This window comes from Varroa destructor, unplaced genomic scaffold, assembly GCF_002443255.2.
Source record: "Varroa destructor unplaced genomic scaffold, Vdes_3.0 BEIS01000005.1, whole genome shotgun sequence".
Taxonomy (NCBI): Eukaryota; Metazoa; Arthropoda; class Arachnida; order Mesostigmata; family Varroidae; genus Varroa; species Varroa destructor.
In genome coordinates, this window is record NW_019211458.1 from 9319903 (window position 1) to 9342511 (window position 22609).

General features: G+C 44.4%; 1 protein-coding gene across 10 annotated transcripts in view; it reads left to right on the forward strand.

Annotated features, from left to right (window-relative positions):
* The first annotated feature begins 2905 nt into the window (after positions 1-2905).
* The window catches only part of LOC111250646 (uncharacterized), a 112054-nt gene continuing 92350 nt past the window's right edge, over positions 2906-22609 (forward strand). For 4 of the 10 annotated variants that reach the window (XM_022806144.2, XM_086989770.1, XM_086989776.1 and 1 more), the window contains exons 1-2: positions 2907-3410; positions 3906-8127. The gene's annotated coding sequence lies outside the window, so the exon portion shown is untranslated. Of the gene's footprint in view, positions 3411-3905; positions 8128-22609 lie in introns of all 10 variants that reach the window. The other 6 variants (XM_086989768.1, XM_086989767.1, XM_086989769.1 and 3 more) reach the window with 6 other exon arrangements.

Genomic DNA, 22609 nt, shown 5'->3' on the forward strand with positions numbered 1-22609 from the left:
TTTCCAGTAGAGCAGGTCATAAAGGAGTTTAAAGTCGTCGTTGTCAAGGGAGTTCTGATAGTAATTGCAATACTATATGCAGATTTGCAGATCACTTATTTACCGTTATTTAGATCGGGGAGGCCTTGTAATCTACTGGGACGGTCAATTGCGAGCATCGAAAATAGGCCGAACAATGCTCCTCAGCTTTGGTTTTAAAGATCTTAGATCAACTTTAAAATTACGCAACTATCTGATCGTGCCCAAATAGCTATACTATTTTTTAGATGGCGTCCTTATGAGAACGAAACACGGCGATGTCATCGGAGGTATACACACAAGCTAGTACCGAATATGTTACCAGCAACGAGTCAGTCATGTTCGTCTTCTAGACGCCTTTTAGGAGCTTTTAACAATAAAATGTTTAAGCACTACAAAAGCTAACTGTGGTAGAACAGTTTTTTAAAAACATCATTTACCAAGTGACAGAACCGTAAAAACAATTGTAATCGTTCACTGGATATTCCTGGCTAAATCTAAAACGATTCTAACGTTGTCCGAATTTCAGCAATATATTCGTTCAGTGGCGGATACTTCGATATGATATGTATAAATGTTCCAAGGATGCAATTTTTTGGATACTGATAATTTACTATGCCATATGTCATATTTTTTACTATTGTCTATCAGCAACGGAATATTTATATGGCCAGTTTGGCAATGCGTTAAGCTTTCATGCCTAACTGGTTTGAACCTGTTTCACGACTGGTTTTGTACCTATTTGTACTAGGCCGTTATGGAAGGTAATCGGCTTAATTTAGAGCTTCTTCGATTATTGACGTAACGTGCCACTACTGGGTCCCTCTAAAGGCCTACAATACTAGATGAAAACTCGTTTCATGGATGATCTGAACAAGCTTACAGCTATAGTTAAAAGTAATACTTGACCAGAGGAACTTGAGCGAGAACTACTGGTTCACGCTCAGTGAACTCCCGACAAGACAACAAGTTTGTTTGTATACCCTAATTCGATTATATATGCCATTACAGATGAGTGTGCTGCTGCACAAGTAACTGTAAATCTACGACAGACAAAAATAGCGCGTACTTGAGATCTATCGGTAGTGTCCAAGAAAACGTTTTTGACTCGCGCAAAAGACTTTTCACTAAGATATGTCCTTATTAGACCTTAGATATGTGTTATGTATCACAAAAACCAGACGAATGCTCTCTGAGGCCAATGAAACATTGAGACCTGATCGATGACGTTGGCTTTTTAATTGACTCAAGAGGAAAGTGCTCGATCCTTCTTGAACGAGAAAATATCTACCCCCGATGCGAAAATCAATTGCAGAAATGATCGTGATGCTGTTTAGAGTCCAAAGGACATGCTTGCTATAAATAAAAACAATATTTCAACGAAGATTAATGAGCGTCGTGTCACGTGGAAGGAACTATCGCGCAATTGTGCTTTTTTCACGAAGATGGAGCCTGTGAGCGGTCAGGCTTTGATTTAGGTTGAACTCGAAACTGGCCGAGGTCGAACTAAATGCAACAGAACCACCAAGAATGTCACTTTTAGAGAACATCGTTAAAATATATGTTTTTGTTTAGATATGTTCCTAAAAACAGGTCATAAGAACCGGCTTACATTTAAGTCGGCCATACTGTATAGATCATCGACAATATGGCTTCGATTCTTCCTTTTAAACAGGTACTGGACCCGGTAGTGAGTAGAGTATTTACGGCTCTATGGTGCAACATAGCGATATATTTATATCTGCGACCGGCGCATCTAATATTTACGCTTAAAAATATTTGTCGCAAATCGATGACGTATCCAGTCGCTAAGTGCTAGACTTATGGAAGTGATATAGAACTCAATAGTTTCCGTATAGGTGCTGTATAATTGACGCTTATATATCTCATGATTTACCCACAGATCGCCTAATCTGTTTGAGGAGACCCTTTATTTTGCCAAGATGCATTGCTTTGCCCTCAAAATATAACTCCTATCACTTTGTTCAGATGGGTTTTAAAAAAGCCATGTCGTGTTTCTTTTCACTATGATTATATTCCATCGCTTCCCATACCCAGAATACGTAAGTAGGCGTAGGGAATACATTTAATAGAAGCCACATTCTCGAGCTCGATTTCGGCACAATTCTTTACATAATATACGCCTTATGTGTTGATATCCTAGCTGCCACCTTCCTAATAGGAGACCTAATTGAGAAACCTTATACACTAATCGTTAAAAGGGTATAATAGGGTAAGCCTATTTATCGCACACCTATTTTAGCACAACTATCGTCTGGTTCATATTTTCGTGAATGCATGTCTGAGTGGCTGAGTTTTGGCCGTCTGCTGCTGATAGTGGTCGTAATATGGTCTGCCGTTCGGCTCTATTACCATTTTCATATGACTAGGGCGGGTGGAAAGGGTGCTCTGTAGTCGCCGTGGAGAAAAACAGCGTGCCCATTTCGCTCGACTAGTACCGCTACCGACTGCCGGCAATAGATGGTGGGCAGAGGCAGCTGGAGTCAGCTGTAGTCTGCGAAGTCAAGGGAAAGTGGGAGGGCAGCACTAAAGGGAGGGAGGGAGGGAGGTAGGGAGGGAGGGAGGCCAGCATTAGCAGGCGAAGAAAGACTCTCGCTTTGACAAAAAAAGCGATAGCTACAGCATCAACAGCAATGCTTAGATAGGAACAGCTTTGTTATGGCTGGTTGGTGGGCAGTTTTCTAGTCTGTTTTTGGCATTCTGTCTGCTCCTTGCTACGCCGTTGTCTGCTCTAATTGTGTAGCAGTAGCGACAGTTCGTACATAAGCAAACGAACGAAGGTCGCTGGGAAAGGGTGTTGCTGGACAAACATTGATGGCAGATTTGCTTTCTCCGATAGCACTAGGTTGTTTCCCTAGGGTTTCTGCTGCTACAACTCTATGACGTAGCCTTCGCTCGATTCGACAGCACTGCCACATAGTGCCTGTATGAATTTTTACTATATAAATAGGATGTATGTATACGTGTGCGGGTAGCCGTGGTAACAGCAGCAGAAGAAGGAGCCGTCACCGCCTCTGCAGCCACTAGTCGTAAGGCTACGAACAATCTAGTGCTGGTTCTCCTTCGCTGTCGTCGTCCTTGTTGTTGTAATGTTATTCACCGCGGCGGTAACGCTACTGTGGCAAGGGGGAGGCGGAGGGTGAGGGTGTATTGGCGGTGGGCATTCGATGGATGCAGACGAGCCCGAGTGAGCAGCCAGCCATTGGGCAGCGCTCGAACAACGCAAGCGAACAAGGCGACAAGCAGCAGCAGAAAAGTTCCCGCGGCCTCGAGGGCCTCGACGAGTGTGCACGAAGCGACTCGAGGTCCTTCGAGAACCTCAACGTAATCGTCCAACGTCACTACTCAACGACTACGTCACAAACGTAACCGTGTGTTTCAAAAGCCGTGTTACGAGTGTTTTATTATTTATTAGACACACTCCATCATCATTTTAACTATTAATCTACATTGTACTAATGCTTGCACTCTTCCTATTACCGATATCATACCACCATCATTACAACTTCTACCTTTTCTCAGTGTTGTTCTCCTTTGAACGCCCCAAGACCACATAACGGCGCCAGCAGCACTCATCGTATCATTGCCACCGTCCCCTTCTGCCATTGCCTGTTCTCAGTTGTCGATTCAACATCAACAAACTGCAGCTGTGCCAATAGTTGTGTACCAACTTTTCTCACTTCCGTCTCATCACTCTGATACATTGAGCCATTTCTACTTTGTCTTACGCTTGGTCTGTCTGTCTATATCGTTATAACTAATAGTGTAATATACTGTATAGAATAATAATGAGATCATAGATATTTAACAATCGTCGTTTGCTCTAGCGCTAGTGAACTTGCAAGTAATCTACGCTGATTTCGCAGATTCACTATTGGCGCCCCGTCAGGAACACACAAGCGTGCATCATGAAGCAGAAAAAGACGATAATAGAAAAAAACTACCAGCATTACCGCCGCTAAAAAGATACTCGATAGGCCGGACAGAGAAGGACGGAGAGCAAGGTTGGTGCAGGCCAAGAGAGGAACACGGAGGAAGCCGGGGAACAATAAGGAGATAGAACGAGACAACCGCGGCAACCAGGTCACGACTTGATCGTTGCTGCATCCTTTATCGTTCCGTACGACTCCGGTCGACCTGGGCGTCAAACAGCATGAAAAAAGAACGCAAATAATAACAGCAAAAAAAGAAACTGTCGCGGCAGAAGACAATAGAGCAACAGCAGTGTGAACAGCAGTAGCCCCAAAAAACGACAATAAAAATATCACAAATCGCAATTATTGCTGCCGCAACAACAGCAGCAGCAATAGCAGCAGGACAGCGTACAGTGTCTAAGGAAAGGAGGAACTAACAAGCCGCCTACCAGGAGTCCCACGCGCCCTTCGTGCATTTCGAAGACAACCACAAAAACTCGACACCACAGGGAAACGATAACCGCGACAACAACGACGACGACGACGACGACGACCACGACGAAGACGACGACCACGACGACGACGACGACCACGACGAAGACGACGACCACGACGACGACGACGACGACGACGACGACAACGACGACGACGACGACGACGAAGACGACGACGACAACGACAACGACGACGACGACGACGACAACGAAATAGAACAAACAGCGAGCGACCGAGCGAGCAACACAGCAGAAAAACGAGAGAATACCAATCAGCGACTGTAAACGGAAAACCCAAACCAATTAGCAAGCAAGCTTGTGTTTATGTGTTTGTTTGTGTGTGTGTGCGTGTTCGTGCACGCGGGTGTCAAACAAGCAACCAGTGATCAGCGGAAGCGGCAGCCTTGCTTGTTGTTTGCTGTTACTGCAGCAATTGTTGTTGTTGTTGCTGTTATTGTTGTTGTTGTTGTTGTTGCCGTTCAGATTTTCTTCGTTCCGTTCGAAACTAAGTTGACCTGCCGAACAACCAAAAAGGACCATCCTGCATTAACTATCTTAGACCTGACCAGAAAGTATCGTAAGTCGCACCATCAGGCGAGGACGATTACCCTCCGTACCGTAGTGCGTGATCGGTGGTACAGTGACAGGGAATACAACACAGAGCATCATTATTTGCGAAAAGAAAAAATGTATTTTGCTTCCGAAAGGATTTGTCGACAGACGCAGGGCACTAATAATACTAATGACAGTTCTGCGTGATTATTAACAGTGCAGTATCATTATCGTTTGTCTTTCCGTCGGTGCAGTTTGTCGATTGTGAATACATTACTATTACGGTCAACTGATCAGCAGATTGCCGTGTTCCCATTTTCTCATAAGGTTCATTTCCATCAAACGTCATTTGTCCGACAGGTCCAAAGTAGTGTAGCAAAATCTAGGACAATAATAAGGAAAAGAAAAAGAACAGCCGAGTGAGACGAAAAACGCGCAGAGGTGCACTCACTTACATATATGTTCTCTTTGCTCGTACTCTGCGCTTGCCAGTGTACGTAAATGGCTACAACCTGACTTTTTTAGCGTCCCAATCAGTAATGGAGTAAAAAAGGACGAACCAGCAAACGTAGCCATCGATCACTGTTACTGTTACCCCTTCTCGAACGACCGAGATATCGCCTTTATAACAGCCTCTACCATCAGGATCATTATTGAAAGCAAAAACAGCAGCTGCAGTGCCTGCTATGATCAGAATCGGATATTCGGAGTTCTGCATAGTCAGTGGAAGAGAAAGGAAAACCGAAGGCTGTTGACGCCGAAAGAGGACCGGAAAGGGGAACAAGGACAACCTAAATGCAGGAGCAGAGAGTTTGCCTTAAAAGAAAAAGAATTTAGTTAGGCGAATTACACTAACGAGAGAAGGAGAATGGCAGAGAGAGAAACCGTGTGAGTCAGCTGGCCGTTTGTCACCATCGACATCGGTAGCGTGACGTCGCTCCCCTTCAATACTGTATTTTGCGCAATCTCAACGTCAGTACATATGCATCCGTCGTCTGCGGAACTGCAACCCTACCGTCGATAATTACGTTTCCAACAGTCAGATATTTATCCACGTTAAAGAGAGCATCTGTTACGCAACAAACAATAAGGATATCAAACAGTACGCAAAACGCTTCGAAAGCAAATGCGTTTACTACAATGTCAAGGTTGTTATTGTTGTTGCAGTTGCAGTACTGCTCTTACTTAGTGTCCCAAGCTCATTGAGGCTTTTGTTACGTCACAGGAAGCTTCGCCAGGAAGAACGGCACCATTTCTCATATCGACATAGCTACGACAGCCACGTCATCGTGGCTTGACTCTGTCGTTCGCTTCGACTAATTTCAGTTTGTCGCCAACCGGCGTTCTGTCCCATTTTGAAACGTAACGCCATTTTTGTTCTTCTGCACCGCCATCGTCATCTAAGTTTCATTGAGATTTCACCGATGTCGCAATTACTATGAATCGTCTGATATTTGCGCGAAGACCTTCAAAGTTCAGTTTATTATCACTCTGTAACGATACTTCTCAATCTATCTAAGTGAGGAGGTGAGTGTATGTCTTACTGCTGGATGTGTGAAGCGCGTTTTCGTTTTCTGATACGGTATTGTTGTGACCTGTCAGTGAATCAGTGTCGACGCCAGGGCAACCCTTTATCCTTCGAACTAACCTCTCGACACCGCCTTCCTACTCGTCATTCTGTTTGTCGCCTATTTCGGCTCGTTCGCCAATATCTTCACTGGTTCAATGTGCAATTGTATTATCATTAGTACGATTATCGCTGTATAGTCGTCGTCGTCGTCGTCGTTTCTCTCTCTGTCTAATCTGTTGGTCTGCCTGCGCTGTCGTCCAGCACAACCGCTTCCAGACCTTCACCGCACCTTGTCGTCATCATGGCTAGCTTGCAAGTAGACCAGACCGAAATAAATATAGGCCCACAGCCACTAGAGGAATTTACGCAGTCTCTGTAGTCCGCATAAGCAGTGATAGTGTCTTACGCCTGTTTGCCCCACAACCGCTGAAACTGGAGGAACCTGTTTTCATTGAGCGTCTATCTTTTGAGCGCTAGGAGTTACTAACGGCCCTTCGACCTCCCACGACTGTCACGCCGACATCGGTGCTATGTTTATGTAATCTACGCCTCAGTCTGATGTCTTTGTTCGCTAACTGTCATCAATTGCGTAAGCTCGTGAACGCGGTAAACTTTCTCTTTACTTCAAGCTAAACTGACGGTAACGACGTTTTAAACCGCAGCGATCGCAGCGCGAGTGCACAGGAACAGTATAATCAGTGTGCGCCAACGGCAGCCCAATAGTATCGTTATAGTACGACTAGTATGAAACAAGTCTTAAGTAAGCTTGAAAGTCACTGAATATTGCGCCGAATCAAATCGATTCGTTTCCTTTATCGCCGCATAGTCGCCCATGTGTCTAACACCAATTCCCATGTCTCTCTTTTATAGACAGTATCGGTGAGTAAACGTTAAGGTGAAAAGAGTCATCAGTGAATGAATCATGAACCAATGTTTGATCCATAGAAATTATGGTAGCAGTATAATAATGGAGCCAAATTATAATTAAAGGCCGTCATTTTTGTCGAAATTGAGTCAATCCCTGGCTGACTCTTCAAAGCGGCGTCGCCATACGATTGAATGGCGTAATCCTTGGCCGAGGTTTACTAACCGAAGTTATTGTTTGTACGAGAAGAAACAGAAGTTGCGGATGCGAGCTGATATCGCCAGTACGTCGACCAGTCGAGTGAGTAACCAGGGGCAATCACGACAACAAGGGCCTCGAGTGCAGCGGTAGCATTGTTGTTATGGCCATCCATAGTGCGTTGTGAGTTGTAAAGTATGTGCTTGAATTATCTACTACTTCTTCAGTGTTTACTCGTGGAACTCGAATATCATCATTATCTTCATCAACACCACCATCACCATCACGGCTAGCGTGAATCAATCAAGTGAGGTCACGGTACTAGGAGGACCTCGTGCGGGATGCGTTGACGACACGCAGTCGCAGGTACTCAACTTCTATTCGACGTCGCACGCACAACAGCAACAGGTCTTGTTTGCCCTTCACAATTGAACGACTGATTCAAACCAGACTACGCCGCGTCACTACGTTTGGCCTGAAAACGGTGAGCAGAAGGTCTGTTCAGTTGTACAATGCTTCAATTACTAACTATTACTAAACTATTAGCTAATCAGTAAAACATGAAGCCAGTGGTTTAAGTATCGCGGTGGGCGATCGAGCTTTAGGTTCATAGCTTGCTGTTAATCAATGAAATGCATTAAGTAGAAGAAAAACAACACGTGCGAAATAATAGGTACATGACTCGAAGACCTGTCGAAGTTTTATCTCTATTGAGTTTGGAAATCCTATGAGTGAGGTAAGCTAAACCTGGTGAAGGTTTCGAACACGGAAACTGAGCTAACAAATTTCTTTGATAGGTTATGCTTCTATTCAATCGCTCTTCAAGCAACAGTTGCACGATATTTTACATGAATAATCTAATATGTTTTACAAAAAAAACTTGGCTGTCCGTAGCGTTAGTGTCGTTCATCTGATGTCAGTCTCCAAAATAACATACGAATGCGAGACAAATCAGAAAGCGTACGGTTCCAATTATTTGGTGTTTTGTTCAAGTTTCGCCCTAGAGTTTTTTTTTCGAAATCTTACAGTGGCCTTCCGAGTCGTTTAATAAATTGTGAATGTCAACGTCTACGCTGTACGACACGATATCAGGTCGCAGACACTTTCGGACAGGAAGCTGCTTCAGCGACTAGCGGCCAGATTCAGAGATACATAGTTTCGAGCGGCGCTGTGTGTATCTTCTTCAAACCATCTTTCACACAACGCCGACATTAGGAAGGTTGTATGTATTTGTAAAATGGGTTCCGGTCACTGATTTTACGAAGGAAAGCCCAACTCTATGTGGGATTGACGAGGAGCACAACAGTGACTGCTGCCAAGAAGTCTTTTTTTTGAAGTAGCTCTAGTGGTCCTTCATTGAAGAGCGACATGAACGACGTGAACAAGTACGGCATGCGCGTTGAAAACACACAGGAAAACACGAGATAGTTGTAGAGCGGACAGGCAGGCTCAAAGAGAAGAGCCTGGCCATGGAGTCTTGATGGGATACACACCAACACAACAATGGCTAAAAAAAGGGCTGCAAACGGCTAAACTCAAACCTGAACCATTTCCCATTTTGGGCCCGGGCCAACAAGATGGACCCGTTAAAAGAGATCGTCGTTGTACAAAGACGCGTCAAAAGGCAGTCCATTTTATCAAGACAGCTTGATGAGATATAAAGGCATACCAAACAGTAGCAATAATAAGCAAAATAATTGAATTTCATATAAATCTGTTTAAAATCGTATCTGCTCCTATGATTTGATTTGCTGGTGGTATAGTAGGCGTTGACTTGCTGCGTTAACAAAGATCTGACCGTTCAAAAATATCGCCTTGAGCCATATGATCAAATACATTAGTTAGGATTTTCAGTAGCTCATACTCAAATCACGTTCTTCTTGCGCTATCCATAGGGGGGGGGGGAATAGGCACTGCTTTTTTATGCGTCCTCATGTATATGCTTAAAGGTCTGACCACACATTATATATACATATAGGTGTCAGTTATGAACTTTTGCCACACGTAAATAAAGGCCTTTATCAAGGCTTACTAAAAATATTGACATTTATTTGTAAGAAGAATTTCATCAATGTCGTTTAAAATTTTAAGGTAAATGCTTTGTTGAATATTAACGAACAGTATGGAGAGCTTCCTTGAAAGACAGGTAAAAAAAATGTGTACTTGCTTTTTACTCACAGTCTATGAAAAAGGCAAGAGTCTTTCAGGCTTAATAGAGTAAGCAAGTACCATTATATTGGGACCAGCCGATTTCACCTCAATGTTGGACGCGACTGCTAGAAAAAAGCCGGAGCAATAAGTTTCCTATCTAATAATCATCCTCATGAAGCTGTCTGTTGCGTTCAAGGTATTTGTCTCCTCATTTGCCAGTCGCCCGTGTGTTGCTATTTCCGCAAGAGAAATACCCAGCAATACCCGTAGTACCTACGAGCATTGCTTAATTAAAGATACTTCTAAAGGGAGCAGACCCGTGTGTTTGTAGTAGAAGCATAATATATTAAGCATATTGAAATACTGAAGGGTAAATCCAAACGGGTATTCGTGAGTCACATATAGCCGCTAGTACAGGCTCCTTGGGATTCTCTATTCAAAAACCCTAACCGAACGTTGAGTTACAAAACAAAATGAGTGAGTAAAATGTTGAACCACTATATGGAAATTCAGCTTTTCTATCCAAATAAGTGCTTTATTTCTGACGTTGAAGTTCTTATGTTTCTACTATATTGTCGATAGTACTCGTAGGGTTATGAACTTTGGGGACATCTGCAAGGTTAGTTGGCGCTCTACGCACCGTATGCCCCGTGCAAAGACAATGAAGACTTTGACCTACTGGCATGTTGTTGCCTACCCTAACTGCCTTGGGGGCAGAGGATACTTTCCTTCTATGAAGACTAAATAGAGCTAAAAGCAGGATTAGCGGAAGGTAAATTGCTGCTGGCTATTTGTAGATGGTTCACGACGCGGAAGCCCGAGAGACGTAATTTTCTGTCGCAGACAGGCCGTTCACATTGCAGATAACTATCTCGACAGAAGATCATTACCAAGAACTATACGTTCATTCGAACCACATTTTCTAGTTGGCTAGGCAAAGCGATTCGATGTCGTCGCTAAATTAAGAGCATGGCATTCTCCTATATAAAGAGTGTTTCACGAACGATTGGCCAAGCTGTTTTCCTATTAGAGTTACTTGTGTATTGGCATAGACCACCGTTAGTTAAGCACTTCTTCAACTTATCTTTGTGAGCGAAAATAACTGTAAAATTGAAACTCTTCGCTACTTCCAGTACCTTTTTTTGTGTTATACTTGTATTCCTAGAGAGCCATCTCGTATATATAATACGTGTAAAAACGCACAAGGTATAACTAGTTATCACCATTGGGGTCTTTTGCTGGTTCATTCTTTTTCTTTTCGTCGTTTTTTTTATATTATTAACGATGCCATCGGTACGAATAACGATGAAGCAATCGTTAAACGATAAGACGGACTAACTGTTTGAATAACACGGTACGAAGCGCATTGATTGATCTGTACAGCTCTGAACCAGAAGCCCGTACACCATATGCTAAAATAGACACACCTAGTGTGTGGCGCACAGGCACGCACATTCCTTCCTTGCTTGCTTACTCACCTACAAACACAGAGATTCAGGTTGCTACAAGCAGACACCACGTTCGGGAATACACCGTGGAAGAGGGTTAGTGTAGAAGTGAAATTAGTATGCTGGGTTACACTGTACTATTCAGACGACTCTATCTCTCGGTTAGGAGTAGCACTACTATAGTTCATCATGGCAGGGAGAGCTTGGCCTGTGACCTCGTGGCTAACAGAAGCTTTTAGGGGATATAGGTAGAGCGGAAGATATTCGCACGAGAGATCCAGGTTTTGTAGTGGGAATTCTCTGGCGAACCAACGCAGCAGTGAACGAAGGGATAGACATCGCTTGTCTTCAGAGGAAAAAAGGACAATGTCCCTAAAAATACGGCTGCTATCTGTTGTGTCAGTGGTGCGATCCTTGCTCCTCTGTTAAAGCTCGTGCATCACAAAGTAAAGCAAGGTAGAAGCAAAAGAACCGCGGGTTTTTTGGTGATATAGGAGAGGCATCAAAGTGGATTCGAAGGTGATACTGCGCGTAACTATCACTATTAAGATTAAGAGAGAATGAAAGTAGAACAGAAGTAAGCGATGAGGCATCTCAGCTGATGATTGACTCGTTCACGATATATAAGGATAAATTAGGAGACATAAAAGTGGGCGGGGGAAGATCGATTTGGTCACTCGGAGGAGAATACAATAGACAAGAAGGTAGTATCGGTGGAATTTGGAAAAAAGGGAAACAGTCGTCTACCAAGTGAACGGCTGTCTGCTTTCGGCCAAGAAGGTTAATCGTTTGGAAACGTCAAAAAGCTGTCGCGGCTTGTACAAAGTTATCCCGCTGCGTTACTTCGTGCCTTTCAAAAGTTTCCTTTCAAAGATGCCTTTCAAAAAAAACTCGGCTTGCTGAACTAAAATAAAAACAGTGCTACGTGCTGCACTTGACCGTAGCAGATCCGTGTCACAATGACCCCTTAATTTCTCCTCTATTTATATAAATAGCCCGTACGCAAAGTTGTGCTTGCCTGCTAAACTTGAGAGATACGTCACGGTCCGGGCTAAAATCGCATTAAATAATACGCTTCGTTCCAGCTGTCTGATCGAATCCCTAGCAGCTTAAGGAGCCGATGTAGACCTCGAAATCTTTAGTATGCAAAAAGTGCTTGTCTGATACCTGTCCTCTATCTCCGATCTCTGTATACTAACCATCTGAAGGAAACGAGAGTGTATAGCACTCCGCGCACATGTAACCCTGGCTGGACTGCATTGTGGCCATTTCCCCGCTTCGCATGCCCTGCTCGTTTTATTTATACAGCAGCATAAACGGGCCTTTACGGTTAATAGCCATTACTTGTACAAATGCAATCGCTCAGTGTAGGTCATTCGGAAACTGTACATATGCACATAAAATTTATTTATCCCTGTACTAAGGGTCTCTATCACATACGTAATAAATGGTGTCGCGGAAAAATTTTAAGCAGCTGTTCCCGCAACTTTGTGACCGTCGAAAATAGAAGTCAGTATCCATTTGAAAGCATAGTTGTAGGGACTGATTGTTACCTATTACTCTAGCTTTGCATCGTCCCTTTAAAGACGTCTTTGCTTACTTCTGCCGCTGGGACATGTGGGATTGTGTCATTAGCGAGATGTAACCCGACGCACTGCGCAAATGGTTACCTGTGTACTTATCGTCTTTTCTTTTGGTGGAACATCTCAGCTCGGCAAAGGATCACGACGGACGCACACGTTTATTAGATTTTGCACATAACTTTAACATAATTTTAAACATAATAGACTGCGAACTAAATAGTAGCGAATCTAGCTTGCAGTCTGGCAACAAAAAAAGGCAATGTAGTTACATTCATGTAGCACTGTGCTGGCCCATCAACTATAGCAAAAAAGGACCTATAGCAAGCAGTTAGTGATCACAAACGCCTCCTCCATGGCCTAAATGATGACTACGACAGCTCCAGCTCACGAACTACAATTTACACTGCAGCAACAACATGCACTACTGTGATCGAATCTCAGCTAAACATGGAAAGTCCTGAGTTGATTGTCCGTTCGAAACGAGCAAAATTAATTGACAACAAAAGGCATCTAACGTTGGCCTAAAGAACGAACAGCTTGCAAAGAGAACAATAACGATGATAGCTATAACAGTGCATTTTGCGGGTGTTTTGAGGGTTCATTGAAGATATAAAAGTAGCTTTTTTTGGTGAACGACATCATTGGCGGCATCATCATCAACGGCAACCACATTGTACCCCACAGACTCGGCGTATAGATAGGTTCTTGCAGACGTTTGCAGTTCTCGATAATCATTTCGTTGCGCAGGATTCAGAGGCTCGGTGACTTCAACGGCGGTTCGAACTGACACGGCTTAAGTTGAATGAGATTTTCTGGGTTTAAGAACAGTTTGGTATTATATCAAACGGCTATTGTCTGTGGCACCAGCGTCGAGAATTGGCACGACGTCCACTGTTACAATTACCATTGCTGCATACGAGTATTGCAGCGTTTACTCATGAAAATTCTAGATACATCATACGAAAAGGAGCAATCTTACTTTCCCTGGCTTTCCTGCACTCCGGTACACGCACGACTTGTGCCCGTCCAAAGTCCCTGCTTGTGCCTCGTATAAGTAGCTTCGTCGCTTGTGAATATGTCTTTCCAGCAGCTCCAGTCTTAAATATACTATCTTCGCAGATGAATACCGCTGCCGCCTGTAGTTGCAACGGTCACTTATAAAAAAAAAAAGCTCAGAAGTACGTATCTGCACGTCCATACACACATACTGATACGCAGTACGCACATACAGATCGCACGTTCACAGATACCCAGACATACAGATCCACTGTCCCGTAAATAGTCGGTAGCTGCGATAGGGGATCCCTATTTGTGGGAACGCTGGTAATTTAGTTCCAAATTCGGTATGCAACTATCAGTATTAGTCGCAGCAGCAACGGAGACGACACGCAGAAGGTGAGGGCGAAAAAAGTGGTGCATGGCCACACGAACGAGCGACCAAGCGACAACATCTCTGTTCTCGTTTTGTTGTACTTTGTACAGCGGGTCACCGCTAGATGGCTGACTACTCTCGATTGCCTGATTTGCCTGGCAAGCATGCTACCAGCCTGATACCATACTGCAGGCTCCGTTCCGTTATGAGTATGAATGCAGTACACTCGCAAATTGTCTAGTTGTTACCCCGTAGAGGTACGAAGAGGACACAGCGGAGTGGTTTCCAACAGGGCCTCAACTCTGACAGAAAACATGGCTTGGCGCACTAACTCCTTTTTTCAATCTACTTCCGGGGATACAATACTACGACCACCTTTCTTTCTGCTCTCCGTCGTTGCTTCCTTCGGTACCACCGCAGCCTTCGCTTCCAATTTTCGCAGCGTGGCGCTGCCCCTTTGTCCGCGTATACCTCTGGCCCCACATCCACTCGTTGCCTGTCACCACAGTCTTATTTATCGAATTCGCTAGTCACTTTAATAAAAGTAGTCCGCAATAGTCGACTGGCAGATATCGTCCTACCACTTGGTTTGCCTCAATTGAAATTCAGTAAAATAGCAGCAACTTTTACTAGAAGTAGACAACATACGAAGATAAGGAACAGCAGACGGAGAAGGAGGGCGTAGTGGCATTTCTTTTGCTCCATCATTTAATAGCAGGTCCTTTAGCTGTCCTAACGACGTCGTGATCCACTCCACCCTAGCACATTTCTATTAATATATGTTGAATGATATGTATCTTACTGGCCCTTCACTTCCCCTGATCCAAGCCGAAACCCATTGTTTCTCCTTCTACCTATTTGATCGCTTTCCTCGCAGGCTCACAGAATACAGGACGAACTGTAGAGTTATACAGAAGAAGAGGAAGGCCAGGAACAATTAGCGGCAATGTCAACCAATATTTGGGCGTAAATCAAATGAAACGAAGACCAGAATGGTTTAACCGTTTTAGATCGGCATTCGCCCAAACAAACGGACTACACTCAGCAGAAGCCAGTATTCACTCTGATCTGCCAAGCAATGAAGTACGCACGACGAGAAAGTGCCAGTACGAGGACAAAATAAACGAGCATTATGGCGACGGCTGTGGCCGCGACTATGCCGTAGCCTAAGCGGTTCACCACTACATGGTCGAAGAGCTGAAACGGTGGAGCGGACCGCGGCAAGCAGGTGAGAAATGTGGGGAGGGGGCGGGGCTGCATTGAGTTAAAGCTTTTCGAGATGCGGTATGGCAATAGAAAAGGGGAACAAAGGCACAAGACTGCACAAATGATCTCAACCAGCTCAACCCTGACTTCCTTTCTCATCGGTAGCCTCTGCTTCGTGCTGCCTTTTTCAACTTTTACTCCAACAGCTACAGCTGCCGCGGCTGCTGCTGTCAGATGCTGGACAACTGACCAACGAATGCAACGGAGGCATGTAGAGACTTTTGTTGAGAATCAGCGTCTACGTTGGCGAGGTGTCACCGTATGAAACGGTGATGTTGCGACTGCTGGGTCCGCTCCCGCACGCTCTTTTACATATCACATTGAGATGCACAAGCGTGAGCACTAGCGTGGAGTGGCAATAGGCGTATATCCACATAAACAGTAACGGAAGGAACAGGAGCAGCGGGTAGCAGTAAGGTGAACCTATGAAGAGAGTGGGACAATAAAATGAAAACAAAGCTGATCAGCCAAGCGAAATATAGATGGCTCTTACTACTGCTAATTCTATGAACGGGCGGAGTGCAGCTGCTGGCTCTAGCAGCCCCTTGCTTCTGACCGTATAGGTCTGCCTAAGGAATGGAGGAAATCGCATTCGAACATAGCCAGAAAGATTATTTGATTCGCCGTGTAGCCTCTGTGCTGCTGAAACGTTGCTCCCTCAAGCGGACAACAGAAAAGTGGCCTGTTAGTTCGCGTGCTTCGAGTAGAAAAGATGAACAGAAGAAGAGGTGCAGAAAAGGATGGAAAAGGGACAGCAGTTGAGAACGTCTGCTGCTGATGTTACCGCCAAATAGCCATCTCGTCGCTTCTGCTGTTGTCGGTATCACCAACAGCCACAGCCGTGACCATCATGCCAGGCGGCGAGGTTGGATGCGAGCACCAATGGAAACCGATCGGAAAAAGGGCAGAGGAAAGGAAGCAGGCGGGTGGAATAGTGGATGGAACGCCCTGTAGTAGTCCCAGAAGCGATTGTGGGCATGAGGCCGGTATAGACAAACGAACCCCTGCGGCCTGTTCTAGTCCTTCTGGCCGGGTAGACCCAAAGGGTCGCAATGGCTTCGCTGTAAAGCAGCGGCCGTAACAGCGCGTCCATGACTCGACCATTACTGTGGCGCCCCGTACAGCAGCTGGTGTTTCTTTCTCTTCTCCGCATAATCAGCGTATTACTACTCTCGGTGCGTTGCGATTTACGGATTCGTCTAGCTGCTCGATAAATTCCCTCATACTAGATCTGGTCGAATTCAGAATGTCTCAAATGTTAGGGCGAACAGGCAGGCAAGCCTCGTTATCCATCAAGCCCGATCCAGCTATCTTGCCAGGCTAGCTGCCGCCGACAGCGGTAATCATGTAGGCTCGTTCACTGGCCTGCGTTCTTAGAAGTTCCGTTTTTCCACCGGGAAAGGTCGAAGACTAGCGAGTACGATGGATATGACTGTGCTGGAGTAATATGTGCTCCAAATCGTGCTCCCAGAAAGCGAATGCTCTCTTGTTCTGTTACCGAAAGCAGTCCTCGACGAAGCTCGAAGCGACTAATAGAAAATGTCGGAAATCTAGTGTTACTCGTTTCACTGACGTCTTGCTAAACTGAGACCTCAATTAAATGAGCGAAATATACTGAAACCTAATGAAGTACAGGCCCGTATCAGTATAGTTGTTGGGTGGTGATGTTAAAGCGCATGCGCGGATGACTAAGAGGCGGCTGAATTGAAATTTATCTTTGAGACTAGCCTCAACCAAATTTGGGTAGATTTATCTACATCGTATTGCTCACGACGGTACGATGCATTTATAATACATTATAGTCTATGCTTCTAATGGGTTTAAGCGTTTCTGATAGAGAAATCAATCTGGTTCCCTTTTGAGAGCACAATTCGCTTTACCCCACTGCATAATTTTTCGACAACCGCTCAATGCATATTTTAAACAGTGCGAAGTACTTAGTCCGAATTTAGACACAAGTAATAATATTCTAGGATAATTAATAACAGTCAATGACGAAGCTGAATCTGGCGCATACATAAGTGTGCATCACTATGCACAGAATCACAAATTATATATATAGCTCCTATATGAGGTACGTGGAATTTGAACGATTTTACTTGGGTACCGATCATCAACGCATAGGTACAGTCGCATTTGATTAACCAGTATCAACCCTTGCGACTGTATCTGTCGGTGCACAGCCATCTCTCATCACATGAAGATAAATAAAAAAATACTAATGGTTTGCAATGGAACTAAAATGACCAGACAGGAATGCAGGCATGAAGCTATTTTACACAACGGACTTCATGTACCATAGGTGGATGCTATGAGACACCACAGTACTTCATAATAATAATGACAACAACCGCTAGGGGCTAAACTATGCTACCGTACATACACTTTTTGGTTCTGTAAACATAAGATCAATAGGCAAAAAAGGTTAACGGCGAGCTATTGTGAAAGGTGGCTTCCAGCGTTCAACGGAAAGACAGCGCAATGACAGTAATGGCGGCCTTTGAACGTAACCTATTCGTCCCTATGTATCTGCGCCTCGATAGCTTTCGTTCTCCGTTTCTTCCTAGCGTATTCTGGCTTTGTGGTTTTCTTTAAACTAGCGGTGTCGCGACCTGCGTGCGGTATTTATCAGTGACGCCTTTAGCTCCGATGAAAGCTCCAAGGCACACGGACTGCCGCCAGATAACGTACGCGGTTGATAAGGCTTACGGTTAAAGTGCTTTTTATATCTGTGAGTCGACACAATCATGCGTTCATTGGCGGTAGCAGAAAGTTGCGCCGCGTTTACGCGTGCCACATTACGATGGAACTACTGAGTGCAGTTTAGGGCAGGGAAAAAAGCTCGTCGTCGCCGATCCATAGTTAGTTGAAAATTCGTACGCACACATCCCACAATCACATACTGCTCATCGGACGTAGAATATCGCTAGCGAAAAAAAATAACGCTTCAAAGTAAAGCTTGCAAGTCGCAAATACAGGATTGCCCCGCTGCTGGGGAGGCTAAGAGATGCTAGAAGGTGTCTCTATACGTTTAGACATGATCACATCATTCCGGAACGGTCCCATCACTTCAAACGTATGGCGTAAGAAAGGATACGGGGCATGAGGAAGCAAGCCAGCGAAAAACAGCTGAGCGACTAAGGGATGCTGGCACGTTTCTTTTTGTCAAATAGTTCAAACTAAAAACGAGAGTTGGTAGGGTGTCAACTGTAAGGAAAACAGCTCATAATAATGAATCTGTTAAACTACCATTAAACAGACTACCATTGTGTGCGTATGTGGTAGCGAACGTTAATTATTACCTTACATCATTTTCCAGCGTAGGTATGAAAGTTTTTTTGTTTACATTTGAAAATTGGCATCCTGTGACGCTCTAGTACGTTACTGTTAGTTACCCACTTAAATCGAATACGTTAGATGGTCATTTACTGTTTACAATATTTAGCTAAGTTACATCCGAATGGTATTAACTGGATAATTTATTAGAAATGCTTATATTTGTACTAATGCTTCGGCTGTTCTATGTAGCTGATGTAGGTTTCAGCTGATTTTTGAGCCGCTTCATACGGGCGTGGTTCACGGCAGTACTCGGAGGGCAAGGTAGTATCATTACTATGTAGGACATCTCAAAAAAACAACGACAGACTTACGCTCGAACGGTCAGAGCTCTTCAGCTCCCACTTCCAGCCGCAGTTTCCCTTACGACCGATTCTGTACAAAGCCAGACCTCGTTAGGACATCTCCCCAACGGGTGTCTCATGAACGTATGAAAATTAGATCTACTTTTGTCATAATCACTTGTTCATATTTTCCTTCAAATGGAATCTATAATATAAAATAAGTAGTGCTAAGTTACTAAGGTGGACTGTTTCAATTGCCGGCAATGTTAGTAGCTGCAGTGGGCGATACTGGCTTTCCAACCTTTCTCGCCGTATCTGAATGTCGCTTCTCTTCTCCATCGATCTTCTTTGTCGCACTCGTAGTCACTTGAAGCTTCCTTCATCTAGACTTCCTTTGATGACACATTTATCTCGTTACCTCTTCATGTGATCCTACAGTCGTGTTGGACCGGAGAGACACCACGTTGAGACATCGAGGCAACGTAATTTTACTAGAAATCAGCTATTTCTTTCCCTGTTTTCTTTTCCAAGTCCGTCAATGGGCAGACAGCCATAGAAACCCCTGATGAACGGGCAGTGGATCTAATAAAACTTATTAGCTATCCAGTCCGCTCTCTTTTGCTCTTAGTTCGTTGTCTTTTTCCATTTTAACTTTATGGTTCTATACCTCTTTCCCAACCTATTATTTTTCTATACCGTGATTCTATATAGCAAAGCAGTCACAGAGCGGTTATATAACGAATTCGCGAACGGGTAAGAGGAGTATATGGTCCAGGAGATGGAGACAAAAAGAAACATTCTCGTTAGCTCCTGTTCTTGCAGTTCTGTTGCTATCAGTAACGGTGTTCGCCTCTCATGCAAGTTTTTAAAGGGCGAAAACGAACGTTCGCAATACGTTTTACAGTATCATTTTGCGATTCCTATTGAGTGTAATAGCAAGTCTGGCCTTTAGGTTTTTTGCGAACGACCGCGAAACCCGTTAAAGAAACCCAAGGCGTGCAACGAGGCAGCAAGGCGGTTAGATCTTTATTATTTAAGTGTCGAAATTGCCGGTTTCGGTGGACGGCTGGTTGTCTAAAGCGTTATGGATGGGTTAAGGCCGCAGTAGCGTCAGCGATAGGGAAACGATGGAAGACAATTGCACCAGCGATCCCAGCAGCAAGGGCGGAATCGACAACAGCAGGAGCATTGTGTACTAGCATCTGATTGAGTTGTATTATGACACTGAATATCCGTTGTGTGTAGGTAGATACACGACCTTTCTTTTTTTTTTTTTTTTTTTTTTATATAGACCTGCCAGATGGCTAGCGTGTAACTCTCTGCTCTGTCTTTCTTTTCCTTCCCTCTGCTAAGGCTATATACGACAGCCTAGCAAAAACATAGACACCCCTGTTCCCCTTAGGGTCCTCTTGCCTCTATAACTGTCCACGCTGTATTGACCCAGGATTTTGCCGTATTGACGGGCTATGTTGCGCGATTGTTGTAATAAATTCGCTTTCGATACTGAATCAACCGGCGATGCCAACTGCAGGAAAAAGAGGAGAATAAAAGTTATAGGAAAACAAGGAACACCGGTAAAGCTTAGGCAGCTGGAGACAATACGGTAAATTGTCTACGAGGCAGGTAGTCTTACGGGTTGTAAGTCTAATTTATACCATAACAGCGAATGATTCTAGAAAAATCAAACATAAAGTCAACATACGCGCGCAGCCACCAACGTTACAGAAAAATGAGAGCGGACATTAATAGGAAAAGCACGCATCACCGGGGGCATCAGCAAACATCGCTGGAATATGAATACGTCGTTCGTGCAATTGTGCTTGCATTGACTTCCTATGCTAGAGCCAGTTTTAATGTTTCAATTATGCTCAAATATAGCCAAGAAACTTAAAGCGATTTGGGTCGGGGTTGATGGGTCTATCTTTTGACTAATGATCTTCTATGGTCTTTTGTCACACAGTGATGAAGCTGTTGGTAGTTTTCGGCTTTCATCTTATAGCTATTTCCGTCTTTGGAGGGTGAACGCAGTCCATCATGTGATATAATATTCTCGCTAACCCAGTGCTTATTTTCGAGTTATTTTGTGATATAGGCACAAAAGGCCATACAGCTAATTTTGCACAACTTTGAAATGTTTTCGTTGGCAAGTAGTACAAGATAGGACAAATAGGATCAGAGTGACGTGAATTGACATGCATACTGCACAGAACAAAATATCGCTCAGCTAACTATAAGGCTAAGAGATCAATAGTTTATTGGAACTTTTTCTCTTTCCTAGTGTTTTTTTCCGATTCATGGCGTGGTTTGTACGGATACGCATCTTGTGCGTTGCATTGATCTTACACGGGGCTGAGGGGAACAACATACCCTGTTCCATTAGGCCAGCTGGCTGCTGCACATTGATTTTCTGCCCCAAGCTCAAGACGGACAGAGCGACCCTAGTTCCGCACCAGAACTTCACGATTTGAGAGCTAGTAACGGGAAAATGTTGTTTACCGGGCACCGCGACTCCCGCCTTTGCTTCTACCCCTTTTTTAGACTAGAGCTGGTACTTTGCACATAAACAATAGTGCCTTTCTTGAAATAGTGCCACAGGACGAAAAGCGCGGTCATCCCTTAGCGCTCCACGGCCTGCTGCCTGGACACGACGTAGGCTAGGAAAACGTTGTTGTCGACGAAATGTCCGTTCTTTCGATGGGTTCTTCGACGTAGTATATCTGTATGTGAATTCAACCAGCAGTTGTCAACAGGCTTCTGGCTACGGCTTGGATCTCTACGGCCAGTGTCTCCACTAGTCAGTTTTTAATTTTGTCACTTTTGGTTGACGGCACTTTGGTTTCCACCGGTCCTCTCGCTACACCCTGACACAAATCATCCGGGTCAAATTGCGCGTATCCCTACTCTGTTCTTGGTCGGGCTATAAGGAAGGCGTTTTAGGACACCTTCGCTACTTCTGCTAGCAACATAGAAACAACGGCGGCGGCGTTAGCAACGGCAGCCATTGGCAATGACAGGACAAATAACAGCAGAAACAATAAAAAGCAACTGCAACAAATTGTAACAGTAGCCGTCAAACCAACAGGTCTCACAAACCGAATGAAGTGTGCTAGTGCAGCATAAGAGCATATTGCATGAATCGGCAGGAAAAAATAGGCCAGAATCGAGGTAAGCTGTGCAGCCCTATGGTCACCTGACAACTGCGCGCATTCACACGTGCATACAGTAAACTATAGTACTGACAATAGTGCATCGAAATGAGTAGACGAACAGACGATGGACGTGGCAGGGCCAAGAGTGAACGAAAAAGGGAACAAAGGGGATAAAAATGAGGCAAGCAGGAAATCAACGCAGTGCGTCTACAGATAGAGAGAAAGCGTCGACGAATAGTCAGGGTACAGGAATGTCCGGCGTGTCCAAGTGTCCATCGATACCGAACAACACTTGGCAGAAACATTTTTTTAGTGTTGTTTTCGTCATTGTCGTCATCGACGAAGACGACCAGACGGTGATTGGTGACATCGTTGTTCAGCGCGGCGC